The sequence below is a fragment of the Phasianus colchicus genome, chromosome 5, assembly GCF_987193195.1.
Source record: "Phasianus colchicus chromosome 5, bPhaCol1.hap1.1, whole genome shotgun sequence".
In the NCBI taxonomy this organism is placed as follows: domain Eukaryota; kingdom Metazoa; phylum Chordata; class Aves; order Galliformes; family Phasianidae; genus Phasianus; species Phasianus colchicus.
In genome coordinates, this window is record NC_143440.1 from 13,939,382 (window position 1) to 13,957,525 (window position 18,144).

The window sequence follows — 18,144 nt, forward strand, 5'->3', positions numbered from 1 at the left end:
TAGCAAGCACCCAATCTGCATACCAAGCAAGCTTTTCTTTCTGTTAAAAAGAAAAAAAGAAAGAGAGGATGGGGAAGAGGAATTACCACCAGTTCTTGGCATTATCTTTTTAGCATTACCTTATGTAGGGTATATCTTCCTGACTCATTTGTCAAAAAAAGGCAAGGGAAGATCTTTGTTGTTGGTTTATCTGTTTGGTTTTTTGCTTGTTGGTTTGTTTCTTTTCCCTAGGCAGTCAACAGCTTGAACACAGAAACAGAGGCTTTTCTTCTGACTGATTTTCCATTTCTCTAGACACAGCATTACTACTTTACAGATCCTTTAATTTGAGAAAATATCTTCCATTCTAAAAACACATTGGTGCTTTTAGAAATACCTTGTTTTTCTAAAAGTATAATCCAGTAAATCCACAAAAAGTGATAGAGGAGAACAAGCCAATGTCTGTATTTCTCTCTACGAGTGATAACATGCATTATTGAAACAAAATGTTATTTTTTATCAGACTAGGAATAATTACAGTTCTAGATGTGGTGGGTAAGAACCCACTGATGTCAAGAGTTTGAAATGGAAGTTAAAAAATCTTTGGGAAAGGCTCCATTCTGCATATGAAGAACTATGAACCAATAACATTTGGCAAAGAGAAATTCAGTAGCAGAGCTCAGCAGTGGGACTGGATCTGATGAGGATCTTACTTTCTTCACCAGGCCCTCCTCTCTCTTTCAGGCTGTATACTTTGTACCAGCTTGCAGAATAGGCTTTTTGAAACTATTTAGTATTCATCACAGATGATAGGTCCATAATTTTGTGAAAAGCAACATCTGCTCACAAATAAGCTGTGTGTACATGTATAAGTGGATTTGTAAGAAGCAGTGCATATTCAAAAGAAGAGAAAACTGTTCTACCAAACCATTTGACATAATCCAGTGTTCCAACTTCCAAACAGCCTTCTCAGGTGAAGAAAGGAAAGACCTCCAAACCCTTAGCTGACGATGATCTCTATGCCAGACTTCACTCTGACTTGACCCAGCAGAACTCTGTGTACGTATCTCTGCTGATATGGGTCTCTTAAGAGCTTTCTGGCTGGTTTCATCTGGTTTCACAAGAAATTTTGATGGAGTTCTGAGGAGCACAGAGCTTTACTGCAAAACCGCAAGCTGGCTGAGATGCTTGGCTCAGCTCTGATGAAAATAGACTGAGTTTTAAGATTTTAATGTGGCACCACGCCCAGGAAGTTTTACTTGGATTCTACCCTTCTTAGGAAAAAAAACTCCATGTAATCCTTTGGCCAAGGGCTGCTTAAGGTACTTTTGCAAGGTACTGCAAAGTTAACTCATCATGTCTAAGGGCAATTATTTGTCTTCTCCTGAGATCAGTTAAAGAAAATAATTTACTTTTTTCTTTATTCTGCTCTCTCTTTTGTACCCAGAGATCTACAGGGAAGTGGGACAAGAATTAACTGCATGTCACAGGGTCCCAGAAGGTCTCCTGTTCTGTGTAGAAAGAGAGCACTGATGGTCTTGAGCTCTGGTTTCATTCAGATTTTCATGACCAACATTACTCCTCTAGTCCTGAGTCACATAGTTATAAAAAGAAGTAGTAACACTTTAACACACTTCATTTATTTGTATATTTTACAATTTCAAGCTCTTCATAACCACAGAGAACATTTGTTGGTACATTTTTCATGGATTGCTGTTATAGAAAGATATCTATCCATAGGAGTCAGTCTTACTTTTAATCCCTGTTTCGCTACCATGAAATTAAAAGCTACATTTAACACAATTCATCTGCCAAATTGTAGCATAAAACTGCTTTAGGACAGTGGCTGATTGAAGAAAGCATCCCCATTTGGTCCCATTTCTAGGCTTGCTCTCAGCAGAGACCCAGGAGATGTCTGGGAATAGTGTATCCTGGCTATGGGTTCTGCTCCCACTGGTGTCCCACAACTGTTGTCATCCCTCAGACATGAACTAGGAACAAGGACTCTGATCCTCCCCACCAGGTAACCAACAGAGCATGTGATAGAAAGACTAAGAAACGTGCTTGATTGTACAAATCTGAGGAACTATTAACAGTCAGTGGATAAGGTGACACGTTATTCTAAAATCTGCCTAATTAGATTCAGCGGTATATTGTTCCATCATTATCTCTTCAGTCAGCACCCTGCTCATATATTACATATGTCTCTCTGTTTTTTTTTTTAGACAGATCAGCAATGTGATTTTGAGGTAAATCTCCTGATCATATTTATTTACTTCTCTTTGATTCACAGCCAGAGCAGCGTCAGAGTACAGGAATCTGGTTTCCTACTCAGTGAAATAGTATGGGGAGATGTACTCATGGAGCATACCTAATTCATTTGATAGTACAAGATCAGAGCTCCTCCAAAGCCAACCCTCTGAAATGCAAATAGTGTGGATATTGCATCCTCAGCACCAACAGCTTAGTCATGCAGACCTGCTCCTCCTTGCTTATGTACCAATAGGGTGAGAAAGCCATGCACACAGCAGCCCTGATTTCACTGTATGAGTGGATCAGATGATGTTACAAATACTAGTGGGACAATGAAAGTTGTTAGGTCTGAAAACAGCTGGAAAGTTAATAATTTTATTTGCAAAGTGATGGAGCAAATATCTACAGTTCTCTGCAGTGACCTCATACTTCCCAGGCTATCATTCCACAGTTTCAAGACTAAAATAGTAGCTAAATCCAGCCATCCTCTGCAAGACTGCCTTTGTGTTTAGACTTCAGTAGCACAGATGTGGTCAGTAGCTGTGGGATCAAATCGAGTTCTCTATGGCATAAAAGAGACTGAAATTCTGTTCTGAAACAAACATTCACCTGCTTCATTATTGGGCTGTAATTCAGAGCATGGGCTTTGATACTGTTAGGTCAGTTAAGGGAAGAAGATCTTTCTTTGAGACTTTACTCTTTTTTGTTTTACTTCTACAATTAATTTGTGGCAGGAGCACTGGGCAGGTCTCCCTACCTACAGCAAAAGAAGGAAAAAATATTGGTAGCCCTTGGTGCAGACAAAGCAATAAGCCAGCCCTCCTTCAACAGCAGCAGAAAATATCATCATACTCTTTCATGTCCTGATATCCTTTAAGCCCCTGTGGCAACTCGAGGCGTCCTGTTCATGGGAGGCACCAGCAATAGAAAAGAACTCATAAAATTAATTGCAGCAGTTAAGGAGACTTTTTGCTCAATCATAGACGTATACAAAAATGGATTTCGGAGAGCAAAGCAAGAAGGAGGCAACGAGAGATTCCATGATTTATCAGAGATGAGCTGGCTGTGAGGATGAGTCAAGAGTCAGGCAAAATGAAAGGGGTCAAGTATGAGAACAGACGCATTCTGTAATGTTTAGAAGCAGCCACAAACTTCAGAAAATGACACAGCATTATTGCAAAGCCACCCATAGATCAGATTTGTGACTGTCTTCCTGACTTCCAGATCGATAGCCAACGATGGATGTCAGGCATTAGATTCAGTTATCTGCAAATCAAAATGCTCCTCTCTGCAGAGAACAAAGTAATGAATGAAGCAGGACTAAGCTGTGCCTGTCTGCCAAGATCCACATTTATCTATGGAGAAAGTGTTGCTCAGTCAGTAAAAGGCCATAGGGAGATTGTTACTTGCCTATGTGAAGACCTGTGTGCCTGTATCTTTTATAAAGAGATGTGTTTATGTGTAATGTTTCCTGTTTGACAACAGCATTCAGTTCAGTCAGATTAAGCTTGTTGGCATTTGTTCCAAAGTTTATCTGGGGCAGGCAGAAAAGCAAACTAAAAAAAACTGGAAGTTTTGAAAGTTTGACTTTGGACATTTCCCATTAGCTGCTGAGGAAATCTGCTATCATCTTAGAAACACGTCAGCTATCCATAATGGTGAGGGTATTCCAGTATGATCCAGCCACACAGAGTTCATCCATGTATATGTTTGTGTGCATGTAAGCATTTACATATATGAGGACATTTTACCTATATCCTCCAAGACTTTGTAACAGCTGGTTTGCTTAGCAATTGCTTTGAAACATTACAAGAGCAAGAGCTATTGGAATATTTTGGAACAGCAATTTGGTTTCATGTCATGTTTATTAAGAGCTTTGAATTCTAGCCCAGATCTCACTGGACAGTTTGTCATATCCTGGATGTCCCGGCTGCTTTCCAGCCTGCTGTTAGCTACAGAAGGAACCTTGCTCACCAAATCAGATCATCCTGTCAGGCTGCAGTTAGTTACTACCCACACCTCCAGGAGTAAACTGATGGTTAGCAAGTTCTCTTTGATTTTATTTTTTTACACCGTGACCATAATGGAGGTATTCATATTAATTTGTTATCTTTGACACTCGGTGGAAAATAAAATAAGTTTGTGGTGCTTGATTTGAACAGATATCACATGAGCAATAAGAAATGAAGAAAAGAATCACAGGTAAACTTCAAGTGGTATATACCCACCTATCCAGGTATATGAAGTCATACAGAGAACACAAAGCACATTAGAACATTTGTTATCTTTTATTTTGCTGCAGACAGGTCTTCAAAACTGCCTCCAAAGCCTTTACTTCAATCTACTGCTGGAAACTGGTTCCTGAAACCCTCTTTTACAGGACCAGCAGAGCAGTGAATGGCTCGTGAGCCCTCTGGAATCTTAGCCCATTGAGTGAATCCCATACCAGGTAACCATTTTGCCCAAATCTTCTGACCTCAGTGCGTGGGTAAAGAAAGAATGTTAGATTATTTACTTACTCTGTCTTCTCTAATACTGCTCCAGACAGGGACCACAGTGCTCACATGACCAACATCCATAATTCACGTTTAAGGCCTCCCTGAACTGAACTCATGGGACTATTGGAGGTAGGAAAACAAGGCAGTGGAAAAGATGGAATATAGAGCAGCGAGATCTTAACAAGGTGGTAGAACTGCATTATTCACCCAACTCAGCAGCAGACTGACAGGAAGGAGCAGCCCTACAGCACTGCACAGTGAATATATTAGCCAGGAGGAAAGTTCTCACTATTGAAACACTCAGGAAAAATTACCTTTGCTGACAGAGGGGAAAAAAAACCTGCCAAAAACATCATCTCAGCGGGGAACACAGAGTAACAGGCAGGAGTTGATAAGTAAACAGACGCGCAGCCTGCAGTATCAAAACAAGGTGGCATTCTGCTCCTTTTGATGCTTGCCCACTGCCAGCTGTGAAATCTTCACACTGCTGCTTTTATGCTCCGCAGTGTGACGTGAAGTCTTTGCAAAGCTCATATTCCCTGCACTTGTGATTCGCCATGCAGCCTCCCATGCAGGGCCCCAGCTTTCAGCAGTCATCATTGGCTGACAATTTTCCTCTACCTTTTGCCACAGGGGGACTCCAATCTTCAGAAGCTCTCAGGAGCTGTTGATGCTTCTTCTAACTTCCCCAGAGACCCATTCTAGCAAACTTGCAATTAGGAGCCAGGTTTAGCAGTAGGTCTGTTTTTCAAAATGTAAAACGAGCAAACACGCTTAGCTCATATTTTTGGGCTCTGAACAGATGCAGTGTGTGATCTGCAAATGAGGAACTCCTGCTCTACCCAGCTATGGCATCAAATATTTTTGCTAAGGAACTTAGCATTGGAAAATGCATGTGGGTAAAGAGCAGTCTTTTTTGTATCATTAATCATATCCAGCTGTGATGAAGTTTATGCCTGAAGATAAAGATTCATGTTTGATTTCTTTTTTTGTAACTCATTTGTTTTAAAGCTTCCTGCTTCTTGTCTATCTATATGTCATGGGCTTAAGGCAAGTATCTTGTGATGCTAACAGCCATTCATTGATGTCTGATTTATGTGGTTATGGCTGTGGAGATGTTGTACTAATTACAATGATATGATACGATTGCTCTCTCAATTTCCATTTTAATGGAGGCTAATAAATATATCAGATGGCTCTTATGGTATGTAATAACCTTTCTAATCACAAGCAGGAGCTTGTAGAACTGTTGAAGATATGTGGTGAGATACAGGGAAACATAAAATGTGATTCTTGTGGACATTACAAAATGGGTATTTGCATTTCACATTGGTGAGGTCCCGTGCCTTTGGGAGGAACAGCTCAGCAGTTGGCCAAAGGTGAAGGATTTGAAGAGGAAAGAGTTGCAGTCATTCCCTAGAGTAAATGGCAGGCTCCCAACCTGAATGCACCAAGCAAGGTCTGCTGCTGCAGCACACCTCTTTGTTTCCCTTTATTGCCAAGTTTAAATAACTCTGATACAGCACTGTCACACGTCTCTCAGGATTGTCGTAAAAATACATTTGATGTGATTTTTCTGTGCCCCAACTGTTAAGCTCTCTGGGTTGTGTTATTGGACTGGAGCAACACAACTGAATCACTCTGATTTCACTCACCCTGCACTACAATTACAGCGTATTGTGCTTTGCTGGTTTTGTTACCCTTGCTTATGATAGAGTTCACATTACTTTACAAGCTCTCTTAGGATGGTTTTATTGCTGTGGTGAAAAATGTAAGTGTTGTGAACGTTGGAAAATGTCCTGAGAAATTACTACAGCTGCAGACCCTCTAAAAGGAGATTTGGTTCTTTGCAAAGTAGAAATGAAGCCATAAAGGACCTCAACCATAACTTCCATCAGAGAGGTTTTGTCAAAGGCTTATATTATATCTGGGGACATTGATGAAGGACCTTTAAGCAAAGGAGCTCAGGTGTTGTCAGCACAGAGGCTGGTGCACATAGCAAACCCCAGCCCAAATGCCAGTAAATGCCTGCACAGTTGGGCTGTGAACTCAGTAACCCACAGCTGCTCCGTTGGAATTTTCTGGGCAGCTCAGGTTTGTCTGCATGAGCAGCACAAGCATAGCACTCATAACCAGCACAGATTGAGCAGATGTCTTGCCTTCTGAATAGCTGTTACCCAAATAGGCACTAGAGGGCTGTGGAAAATAGCATTTAAATACAGTAGTGCTCACATTATTTCACACTTTCCTTTGGGGTTTTATAAAGGAGAGTATGGGTCCAGGTCTTGTCTGTGGCAGTCATCCAAAGGGAAGTGATGGATGCAACTCTTCTTGTTCAACGCAGAGTCTGAGGACCCATCTGGTGCAAGCTCTGAAAGCACAGCAAATCCAATTTCAGGGCTCCCTGGACCACATCAGAAATGCCATGACCACGTGATGCAAAGCATCAGCCTGATGCAAATTTACTCTGATGGTTCCATGTTACATGAAAAATATTAACAGTTTCACCAGTGAGTATTTTGCTCTGATTGTTCATGCTGTTAATGTCACATGCACTGTCCCAGAGCAGAGAGGAATGCATTAAGTGTGTCCCTTTTGAAGCCCTCTACCTGTTTGACAGGAGCACTTCTGCATGCTCAGTCTTATCAGATGAGTTCTGCACACTAATTTGGCAGTGGAATGGTGAAATAATCATGGGATGATTGTCTAAGAAGAAAATCCTTTACTGGAAAGCTTTAGCCAAACGCTTCCTCTGGCACTGCTGGACCATGCCCTGTTATGCAGTACAGAAATACCCTGTAGTCTTGGTGAGGATTAAGTCAAAATCCTCACCAACCTGAAGGCAGCTGGAATCATCATAGAGCTCTACACCTTGCAGACCATGGCAGAAATCTCTACAAATACACATGAATTTAATAATTACCTACCTATGCAAGTGATTCTGGAGCTTATTTAATGGAAAGAAAAAGGCTGTGGGAGCTCTTGAATAGAAGAGATTGTGGTAATGTTATAGATTTGCCATTCTTTTTGAGACTTAGCTGTGTGCTGCTGTTTTTCTCTCTTATCCACCATCTAGAAAAGTCCTATCAGAGCCCAGCAGCTGAGTCCCTGCAGGAGGTGCTGAGTGCTTTGCTGTGGGTGGGAATTTGGCCCAGAGGGTGACGGGGCTTACTACTCCACCTGCAGTGTCTGATGTGGGCATGTTTTGCAGGGCGCTGGGCTATTCCAAGTTTGCCTAAGCACTGACGGCAGCTTTAGCATGCTTGATCTGTTTATGGTCTAGTTTATGATCTGTTTATAGTCTTATCTTGCACTAGATCTTCAAGGAAAGAGTACAGACAGATGCTGCATCTTGATCCATTCCCAGCCAGGCACGGTGCATGTTGCTCTGCATCCTGCTGGGCTCAGTAAATAACTGCCTTTACTGAGTAACGTTAGCAACATGGGCACGAGTGGCATGGGGTGAACCCTCATAGTCTGACTGCAGTTGACTGGAGGCTGTGGATGAGAGAAGCTTCCCTCGCTCAAGCTGAGATTATTGTTTTGGAGGAATTTTGATTTTCTTAAATCTGTGAGTGAGTGGCTGCTCTTTAGAGTGGAAGCTGCCTTGCTGCACAGCGTGAGGAGCCCCATGGGTCTGGGCCTTGGCTTTGAGGATGTGTGCTAGAGAGAAAAAGGATCTGCCTTTTCCTGCTAAGGGTGGGGAAGCAGGGCACTTCAGGCATCTGGTTCAGCACTTCTGGTTTCAGAAGCGTGAGCCTGAGCTTTACATCACACTTTGCTGTAAATGGGTGACTCAGGCTTGGGGATGAAAGTCAGACACACATTTGGTCACGTTATCCCCTCATGTGATTTTGGTTTCAGAAAGTTGGGTGTCCTTTAACTCTGCCACTACCCGGGTTCCAGGTGGATGCTTGGCTTTATCTTCTTCATGGCGGTGGAGGAGGTGTGAAGTCCTGCTTCAGCTCCTGCCCCGGTCCAGCACCGACCCGTGGGATTTGTGGGGAGCAGGAGAGGCAGGGGCAGTCAACCGCGTGGGGCCGTGCCACACTGTGATCACCGTATTGCACTGGATCCCCCGTCAAGTCCTGCCTCCCTCGGGGGGCTGAGACCAGCGCCGACAGGGCCGTCATCCTCGTCTGGAGGAGCTCGGGGCTCCGCTTGCAGCGGGGCTGATCGTTTCGCTCTGCATGCACGCGTGAAGCCGGGAGCGCGCCCGCCTCCGTGTCAGGGCTGCACATCGCCTGGGCGCTTCGAGTCACGGCGTCGGAGGAGGAGGATGGCCGGATGCTGAGACCAAGCGCTCCTGCAGCTGGAAGGCTTCGGCGTGGCCGTTCCTGCAGGTTGGCTTTTCTGTTACCGTATTCGCAGAGTCGGCGCACCCCAAGCGCGGCTGGCTGCCTTCCTAGGGGTGCGTATGCCTCCTTGCCGCTCAGGGCTTTTTGTTTTGTTTATTTACTTCGGCTCTCGCTTTGGCTTCAGCCTCTCGCTGTGTTGGAGAGAAGAAAGAGCCAGGCTGGGGGGGAAGGAGGCTACAGCCAGAAGCCCCGACCCCCGCTCCGCGCCGATCCCGCCCGCATTTTGCACGCTTCCTTTCTTTTTTCCTCCTTTTTTTTATTTCCCCTCCCCTTCTATTTTTTCCTCTCTTCCCCCCTTTTCTTCCCTCCCTCCCTAGCGTGGTTGGATCAGTCTTTTGGTATTTCCTGCCGCCGCCTCTCCGACCAGCTGTCCGGCCGCGGCCCGTAGCTCCGTGCGGCTCCGCGGGGCCCACGCGTGCCCTCGGCCGCAGCCCACGCTTTGCGGTCCGGCGGCGATGCGGGCGGCGTGGAGGGGCGCGGCGTGCTGAAGGCGGCGCCGCTCGGGGCCCGGCTCGCCCCGGCCAGGTAAGGCGCTCCGGATCTCCCACCTCCGGCTCATAGCTTGGCTGCCTCGCAGCCTCTGCCCCCAGACAGCCAGCAACCCCCAGACAACCCCTAAAAAGAACCCTCGACGCAGACAGGCGGCTGCTTATTTTTCAGCAGAACGTGATAGATACCTCGCTGCCTGTATGAGCAAAGTGATTGCTGTTAGAGGCTGAGCTCTGGGGGCTCCCAGAAGGTAATGCCGCTGTTGTGCTTTGTGTCTGGGCTGTGGAAGCAAAGGCGTTTGCTGTTTGTGATCTGTTTAGGGTTCTGGAGTGTCCCCGTGCAGCACTCTGGCGTGGCAGGGCTGGGTGGAGGTGTGTGGCTGCACGGTATGGGGTGAGTGTTGAAGGTGACATAGCTGGTATGGACATGAGCACGTCTGGTCGGTGGGCCCATCTTTAATGGATTTATTCCAGGGTGGTAAGGAAACAGTTGGGAGACTGTCTCCACTCATATTAATTGCTTATGTGCCAATGAGGCTGGTAATTACTTTTAGGTACGTGTGTAGACTGGGGACCATATGTTCTGTTGTCTGAAAACCAGGTAGACTGTAGATCGGAGTTTGGAGATGCTTTTAGCTTGAACCAAATGAAGTGAGGCAGTATTCCTGGAGAACAAAATATGTAAGCACATACTTAGTAGTCTGGTGGATCAGCAACCATATTTTTCAAGCACTGCACAAACCTACAGTGCAGTAGTGAGAAACCATTGTTTAAAATAACGAGGAGGGAAGTTATGCCTTTAAGCTGTATAGTTACCTCCTTCCTTTATCTAGATCCGGTAGTATCTTTCTTGGCAAAATATTCCTTCTTTCTCTGCAGTGTCTGTACAGCAGTGAGCAGCTGCCACGCTGTGTATGTCCCCAGCTGCCAACTGTCCTCCTTGGTGGCAGGTTTCCCCAGTGGAGTGCCGGACAGGGAGGGAGGCGAGCCCTCAGACACTCAGCAGTTTCTCTCTGGTCAGCTTTCTTGATGCAAGAGTGGTAGGTGCCCCTGAGCCAGGTGAGGAGGGCACAGCTGAGCTGGCTCAGGAGATGGGGCATCCAGGGAGTGTGGTCAGACACCTGGGCTTACTTTGTGCCACTGCTGATTGAGGCAGGGATGGCAATTCCTTGATTCAAGGGGAAAAAAATGCCAGGCCTTAGTCCTGCCTGCTGCCTGTTCTGGAGTGAAGCAGGCAGTGTAAATCTGAGGAATGATTTAATCATGCTGTTGCAGGGATATAACTGAAAGGAGGATTTACTGCTGTAATCTTTCCATGGGACTTAATTTAATTTCCCTATGCATTATTGCAACACTGATTCATCAGGTGAGTGGGAGGGAGGCTTGTACAGTACAGGTGGTTCACTTTTCATTGCTGGGTTAGGTATTTAGCTTGGATTTAGGTACTTCACCTTAGCGAGGTTCTTTTGTGTCTCCAGCAGGAGAAAAAGGGCTCTGTGTCCAGTGCAGCACTGCAGCTGGGAATCTCGGATGCCTCTAGGGAAAGGCTGTTCCCACAGTCTGTAATGGACAGTGTCTGGAGCATCGCGTGCTACATTCAGATCACAGCTCAGACTTGACTTGCTCACAGTGTGTTTGCAGATCATAAAAATTTTAGTTATGCCAGTCTGAATTGGGTTAGCCATGCTTCATGTCTAAGTGACCTGTTGTCCTCAGGCAGCCACTTAGAGACTGTCACTGGTGCAGAAGGTTGCTTAGGATCAGATCAGGGCTTAAGAGGCAAAACTCAGACTGCCGTGAAGCATGTCAGCTCCTCTGAGCCATGGAGCACAGAGCTCCCTCTGCAGCTGCATGGATTTGTGCTATTTGACCTCGGTGCTTTATTCAGGAAAAAGCTACATTTAGTGTTTCTTCCCCTGGCCTGCCTGCCTTTGGAACGTTAATAGTACAGTACTTTCTCAGTCAGAAATGCCGCTCCTCACGCCTCCACGCTTCAATGGGAGACGTCTCTGGCAGCACTCTGTAGGTGTTTGTGCATTCCCACCATGGTTACTAAGGTGAAGGAAACACAAGCAGCAGCTCAGGGAATGGCACAGACAATCCGAATGCCAAATACGTGTTGGTTTCAGCAGGAGTGAAATGGACCTGCTCTGCCAGCCTGTCTCAGCCTGGGGCTGGGCTTGCTTACTCCTCACTCAGACTCCTGACTTGCTGCTGGCATTTCTGCTGTGCTTTGCAGAGCACCAGGCAGTGGAGACCAAGCAGACTCATCCAGGTACTGCTGCTGCATGTGGAGCAGTGTGATTGCGGTGCATTTAACTATACCAGGTTGTGCCTAAATAACAGGTTCTGACCTCCTCAGCACCGTGGTTTGTGCTGGCTGTGTGAGGAGGAAGGAGACAACCATCCTGAAAAACAGCCTTTGATAAGCAGCTGCTGAGCCTCTGGAGAGGGCTGGGGAGCAATGTTTGCCCTGCCCAGATCTTCTCAAAATAAGCTGCTGAGGACTCAGTCTCAGATCCCAAGTGAAGTGGCTCTCCTCAGACCTGGCTACACACTGCCCTCATTTTGCAGCCTCTTGGAAGGCAAGAAGGTACCTGCTTGCCTTCTCCAGAGCAGCATTCATTAGTTACTCTTCAAGAGCAATTTTCCAGCCTGTAAAATCTATTACCCGTGTGCTTCTGCTGTGATGCTAATTGGACACAGCACATCTTTGCATGCTGTGTATTTTAAGCCAGCCTTCAAATAGTAGCAGCTCTGCCATTCCTTGCTGAAGTGCCTCTGCCCACTGCTTCTCACTGGAGGTGGCTGGAGAAAAATGGATTTGTTGATGCTTTCTGCCAAGCGTGTAGATCAGGTGAGCCTGGGAGTAGCAAAAAGTTCTTGAAGTAATGTCTACTTGTCAGGAGTATTATCACTGAGGGACTCTAAAGGTGAGACTACTTCATGAGTTCACTAATTTCCATACTCCTGCATTGAGCACTGTTTCAAAATGTAGGGTCTTTTTGCTTGCTTTAGGCTGTAGGTACTGTGTCTAATGCCAAAAGACCATGGGGTCAGAGGTGGATATTCTGCAAAATGGGTAGCAGCTGACAGTAGATTGATGAAAGTTACTCTTAAATGGTTTCTCTTGGTCACAAAAGGACAGAAATGGGAAAAGAGGGCTTATTTTCAAGTCAGAATAGCCCAGCTACTTGTGGTTGGATTTGCAACCTAGAGACACATCTCAGACCTATTTCTTGTTTGGTAATCTCAGCTAGTGGTGTTGTTCTCATAGAGCTGCAGTTGGAATTGTGCCATTGTCTCCTTTATGCTCCTTTTGTACCAGAGGACTTTTACATGCATAAATCAAACCTCTGGATTGGAAAGGCTTCTCTCATTGTCTATAGGTGTGTTCCTGGGCTTCCTGCCTGGTGGTGTGTCACTGTGGCTGTGTCTCAGGCCAACCTCTGTAACCCTGGTACGCTGGCAGTCTCGATACATTTCTGGGTGAGCTTTGTTAAACTCCTTGCCCAGGCTGTGTGAATTTGGATGTTTTTGCAAAGTTGTTACTATTTTTATGATTACAGTGTCAACATCAAATCTTTTGACTAAAGCCAAGAGAGAAACACCCGGGTTCTCAGTAAGCCAGGATGTGTGTAGCAATCTTCATGGAGCAAGTCTGCCTGCATCGTCCTGCCTCATCTGTCAGCAAACCCATCAATGTGAAATTGTGCCCCCAAGGAATAACGCAGTGGCAATTCTGTGTGTATTCCCCAAATGTGGTGCTATCCTCCCAAAGGATACTCTGTCAAAACCGATCAGCAAAGGCTAAGATAAAAGCAGACCTGATACTTTTCTTCCTAAGACAGGCGAGAGAGGCACTGAGTGCTGAAATGTCTCATTTTGTGATGTTGAGTGGAAAGCTTGAATGTGAAGTTTGCTCTTCTGCATCCCAGCCCAGCATTTCAAGCACAAAAGCTGGGTCTTGCTAGCTCCTCAGTTTTCCCACAGCAAAAACACAAAGCTGTTCTAAAAGATACTTTTAACTTCCATGACAGTGCAGTTTGTTCCAGGCAAATGCTCATGTGGTGCTTCTCCTTCCCACCTTCAGTGTGCAGAGACAGTTTGGCTTTTGTTACTTGCGTTGTTTGATGTCAGTTAGGAGTGCAAAACTTACACCAGCGTACCACTGCTTGATTGTTTTGTTTTCTTCAGATTATAATTATGGGGAATTCTTTCCTTGCAGTGAACAATTGCCACGTCCCACTGAGGAGAGGAAGGGAAGCTCTGCTATGTAGCATGGTGTGGGTTGCTAATGCTCACCATGGGTAATCTTGGCAGAAAAAGAAGGAAAAGAAAGAAAAGAAAAAAAACCCCACAACTATTTTGGTGTGTTTTAATATGATTTTCAGCATCAGGAGAGAATCGCTTTTATGTAGTAGAGGGGGGTGATGAGGCTTGCTGACAATTTATCACATATCACACCATTTGCTCAGGGAGTCGCCGCTGGCTCATCTGTAAAATCCCTGGAAGTCGAATGTGAAATTGCCAGTGGGATTAATGCTGGGCCTTTGGGGTTTATTCTGGTAAGCTCCTGGCATGGCTGCAAATAGACGAGATTTACATTTTATAAAATGAATCTTTCTGCTGCTTCTTGCTGTGCTGCTTTGAATAGAAGCTCACACAATGCTGCAAGCCTGGTAGCTGCTGATACAGTGAATATTTTTTCCCCCTTACCTTACTGAGGAAAGAAATCTGGATTTTCAGATCATGATTTTTTATTTTTTTTTTTTTCGTATGTGGGTCAAAGATAGTTCAAGTCTGAGCAATATCAGTGTTTTTTCCCTATAAAGTAGTAAATTCTCACTTGGATTATGAGGGCATTTTGCAAACACTGAATGCTCCATACCTACAGCAGCACTAGGGGAAGGCAGTAAAATAAAGTGTCTTCTGTGGTACTCCCTATTATCAGCCTAGAGCAGGGCACAGGTGTGTTTGGCATAAAATAAACCATCTTTGTGCTTTTAAATTGGGTTTAAAAACACTGTCTTTTAATGTCTGTTAATTTGGTCCAACCTCCTTGTCTTGCTCTTTGCACCACTGTGAAAAAAATATATAATTTGAAAACAAAAAAAAAAGGATTTAAATGAGTTGTTTTGGGGTTTTGTTTGTTTTTAGCTCAGGGTTGGTGAATGCAAAATAGGACCCATGTTGGTGGTGTGTCTGATGAAACACAGGTCTCGTTGCTTGTAATTACTCTTCTGTTATCACTTGAAATTCTCTCTGGACTGCAGGCTGTGGAGGCACATTGCAGTACCCTCTCCTCATTTGTTCATACACCTGTGCACTGCAGCACACTCCACTAGCTCTGCCTGAACAGGGCTAGAGGCCGTGTAAACCAAGCCTGAGTTATGAGTTGGTATTCAAGTTCTGGCTTGTAGAACTTCAGCATAGGTGCTCTTCCAAGAGGGAGGGGTGTGCTGCAAAGCCACAGGATGCCATAGCCATGAGCGTATCTGAGAAGTGTGGCAGTGTTTCCTGCCCACAAATGCCCCTGATAAACTGTGTGGCCATGGATATGTCACATTGCCTCCACGTGCCTTTTTTGTCTTTTTTTGTCTTGGCTTGTGTCTGCTTGGATTACAGGTTCCTTGGTGTCAAGGTCTGCATTCTGTAAGTTCACGCAATGTGGCAGTGTGGCTTTGGCTTTGGCAAGGTTATTCTCTAATATAAATGAGACAAATCTCATTGTGTAGCAAGATACTGGGTGTTAACTCTGAAGTAGAGAAGAGCGGCTGCAGCAGTGCCACTTTCTTCCTCTTCTCTAAACAGACACATCCTCATGAGGAAATAAAAGGGAGATAGAGACCGGGTGAGAGACACTGAACAACCAGCTGTGACTCAGAAGTCATTTAACCCAAATAATCCCCATGGTGCTAAAGATTCTTTTCCCAGAAATGTCCAGTATGTTGTTCTCTGCTGTAAAGCTGTCATCATCTGACTTTATTGCATTAATATCAACCTTGCTGTGACCAACAACATCTATGGTTAGCAGGAAGCAGTTTTAGTGCCTGCTGCTATTATTGCTAATGTTCTTTCAATTGTTGAACAGAGAGATGATAAATATACTTCCTACTTAACATTTTATTCCCTACGTCTGGAATGCTTGCACCATGTTAAAATTCTAATATCAATTCAAAATATTACAATCTAGCATTTATTATTCATGAGAACACAAACTGACCATACTGAGATGTATCTACCTTTCTTGGGTACCTCTTGTAATGTGTTGCCTATTTCCACACACACACACCCCTCCCCTTGGTAATAGTGTAGAAATTAATTGGTTTAAACAGACCGTGCTTCCAGAAATCTCTGCTTGCAATTTTCAGTCTTCCGTGCTACAGGTGTGCATAGGCGTGAAATCCATATCTGCAATTTGTCCTCACAAATGAAATCACATTGACTTAATAGGACTACTCTAAACAGGAACCTTTTTGCTTGAGTCAGTGTTTGGAATACCCAGTTCTTCAAGCTTTTAACACTTATCATATGTTTCTTAGGTGACATGTAAATGCACATGGTTTTTTACCTGGTGCCCTTCTGGCTTCCCTGACTTCATCTCCCATGCTGTATTTGACATCCTGAACCCCTTGAAGTGAATGTGTTTTTTCCACTTGACTTCATGGCAGCCAGCTGCTTTTGTTCTGCGTCTCTCACATGTCAGCAGTACATCTCTAGCTAGAGCTAATTTTGTTGAAAGGACAAAGGCAATTGTTTGCCGTATTTAGTGAAATGCAAATCCTCATATTAAAAATAAATAATATATGAAAGAACAGAGAATTGGTGTTCAAGTGTTTCAGTACTGCTAGGGTCACTGTGCTGCTACTGAGAGTCTACCATTTTCCCTTGGAGACGTGGTATTGAATTTGGAAATAGAATTTAAACAAATTTCAGTTTCTCACTCTTCTGCTCCCTGAGCAGATACAAACTCCCATTCTTTTATAGCTTTTAACTGACAGTTTTGTAGAGGTAATATAATAGCTCTGGTAAAATAAGATTTTCTTCTGAACACGATTTAATTTGCCATAATTACATTAAGTGCTAAATTGAAAGGGGCTTCTCTAGTTAAGATAAGGATAATGAGTAGCTGTGCAGTATTACCATAGCCATAGCAGGGAGAGAGATTGAAGTGTTGTTCCAGCCAAAACGAAAACCTGCACCAATGTGGTCCTAAGCCTTGCTGGAAGACCTTACTGCCATTTGTACCTCAGGGCTGCAGCAGTTTGTGGGAGGAAGCTACAGGCATTCCCAGTGAAATGGCAGTGGGTACAGAGTGAAGAACCAGAGGCAGCTCCACGGTGAGCCTGGAGCAGGGTGAGCAGGGCACTGTGCAGGGTGCTGCTGCTGCAGGAGTCAGCTCTGACAGTGCTGTATTGCAGCACGGCTCTTTACAGGCTTCCATCTCTCCTTACTTTGCCTGTGCTGCAGAGTGAGGTGTAGCTTACCGCTGTGTTTTGCTTGGAGCTGCTTTTACAAACTTGCTTCTCCCTGTGGATGAAAGTAATTTATTTAAAGCGAGTCTTCACTGGGTCTAAAGGAGTTGAAGCTGTCAAGATGAAGCCGCAGTGAGTTCTCTTGCTAATTCACCTCTGCACCATGGGGTCCTGGCCACCACTTTTCTGCAACGTTCCCTCTGCCTGCTCCTGTGGCTGTTCTCTTCAGAGCACTGCCAGGCTGATCCACAGGGACTTGTCCTATTTGAGTACTTGTCTTCTGGGAGCTGCACTCAGGCTATTCCCTTACCTCTCCAAGTCTATCAGGAGTGCACATGATGGTCCTTGACATTTCTGCTCTGAGCTGGATGTGAACCAGTCACTCTCGGGGGAGAGGTGGTGTGGGAATTGCATCCTTGAGCACTCCAACCCCTTATCTAAAAAGCATTAAGCAACAAGGGGCTTTTTTGCCTCTTTCAACAGAGGGTCTTCGTCAGCCCTACTTCAGAAAGCTGAATATTTTGAGTACCAGAAGTTCACACCCTCGGTCCAAATAGCTTGGTCTGAACATTGAGAGCTTTACACAGTGAGTGTAGCTGTGCCACTCACTACTAGTGTGCTTCTAGGGTTAGAAGTGCTCCTGAGAAATATTCTCATCTCTCTCTTCTGCCAGTGATTTTGTACTTCTGGATACAGGCGGAGGCAATGGAAGTAGGACAGTTTTTGTGATTGAAGTGTTTGGCCTTGCATTCAGGTTGTTCTTACCTCTGTCATGGATACTGTGCAGCTCTGGGGAGATGACTTGCATCCCTGTATCTCTGCACTGGAAAAAATGATGAATGCCAAGTCAGTTTTGGAGTGGTTGTTTTTTTTATATTTTCCTGTTCTGCTCACCTACAAGGCAGGGCCTGAATAGAGTCTGATCTCTTTTCTAGGTTTTTTGGCCTTGTCTGCCCATTCTGTTCAAGGCAGAGAATGCTTGTTTACTTTCTAGATAAAGCTAGTGGGAAATCTTCATCTCTATCTTTTATTTTATTTTCCCACTGCTGCTTTAGTTATTCTCTTTGCTTTCATTTAATGTCAAGTAAAA

The 18,144-nt window shown here is 44.7% G+C and overlaps 1 protein-coding gene across 5 annotated transcripts in view; it reads left to right on the plus strand.

Moving 5' to 3' along the window:
* OSBPL5 (oxysterol binding protein like 5) overlaps positions 1-18,144 on the plus strand; it is a 159,938-nt gene that overhangs the window by 24,913 nt on the left and 116,881 nt on the right. Inside the window, exon 1 of one of the 5 annotated variants that reach the window (XM_031614078.2) lies at positions 8,653-9,073. The exons of 2 other annotated variants lie outside the window; for them this stretch is intronic. The gene's annotated coding sequence lies outside the window, so the exon portion shown is untranslated. Of the gene's footprint in view, positions 1-8,652; positions 9,074-9,122; positions 9,142-9,449; positions 9,614-18,144 lie in introns of those variants that run through there. 2 more of the 5 variants (XM_090140566.1, XM_031614079.2) reach the window with 2 other exon arrangements.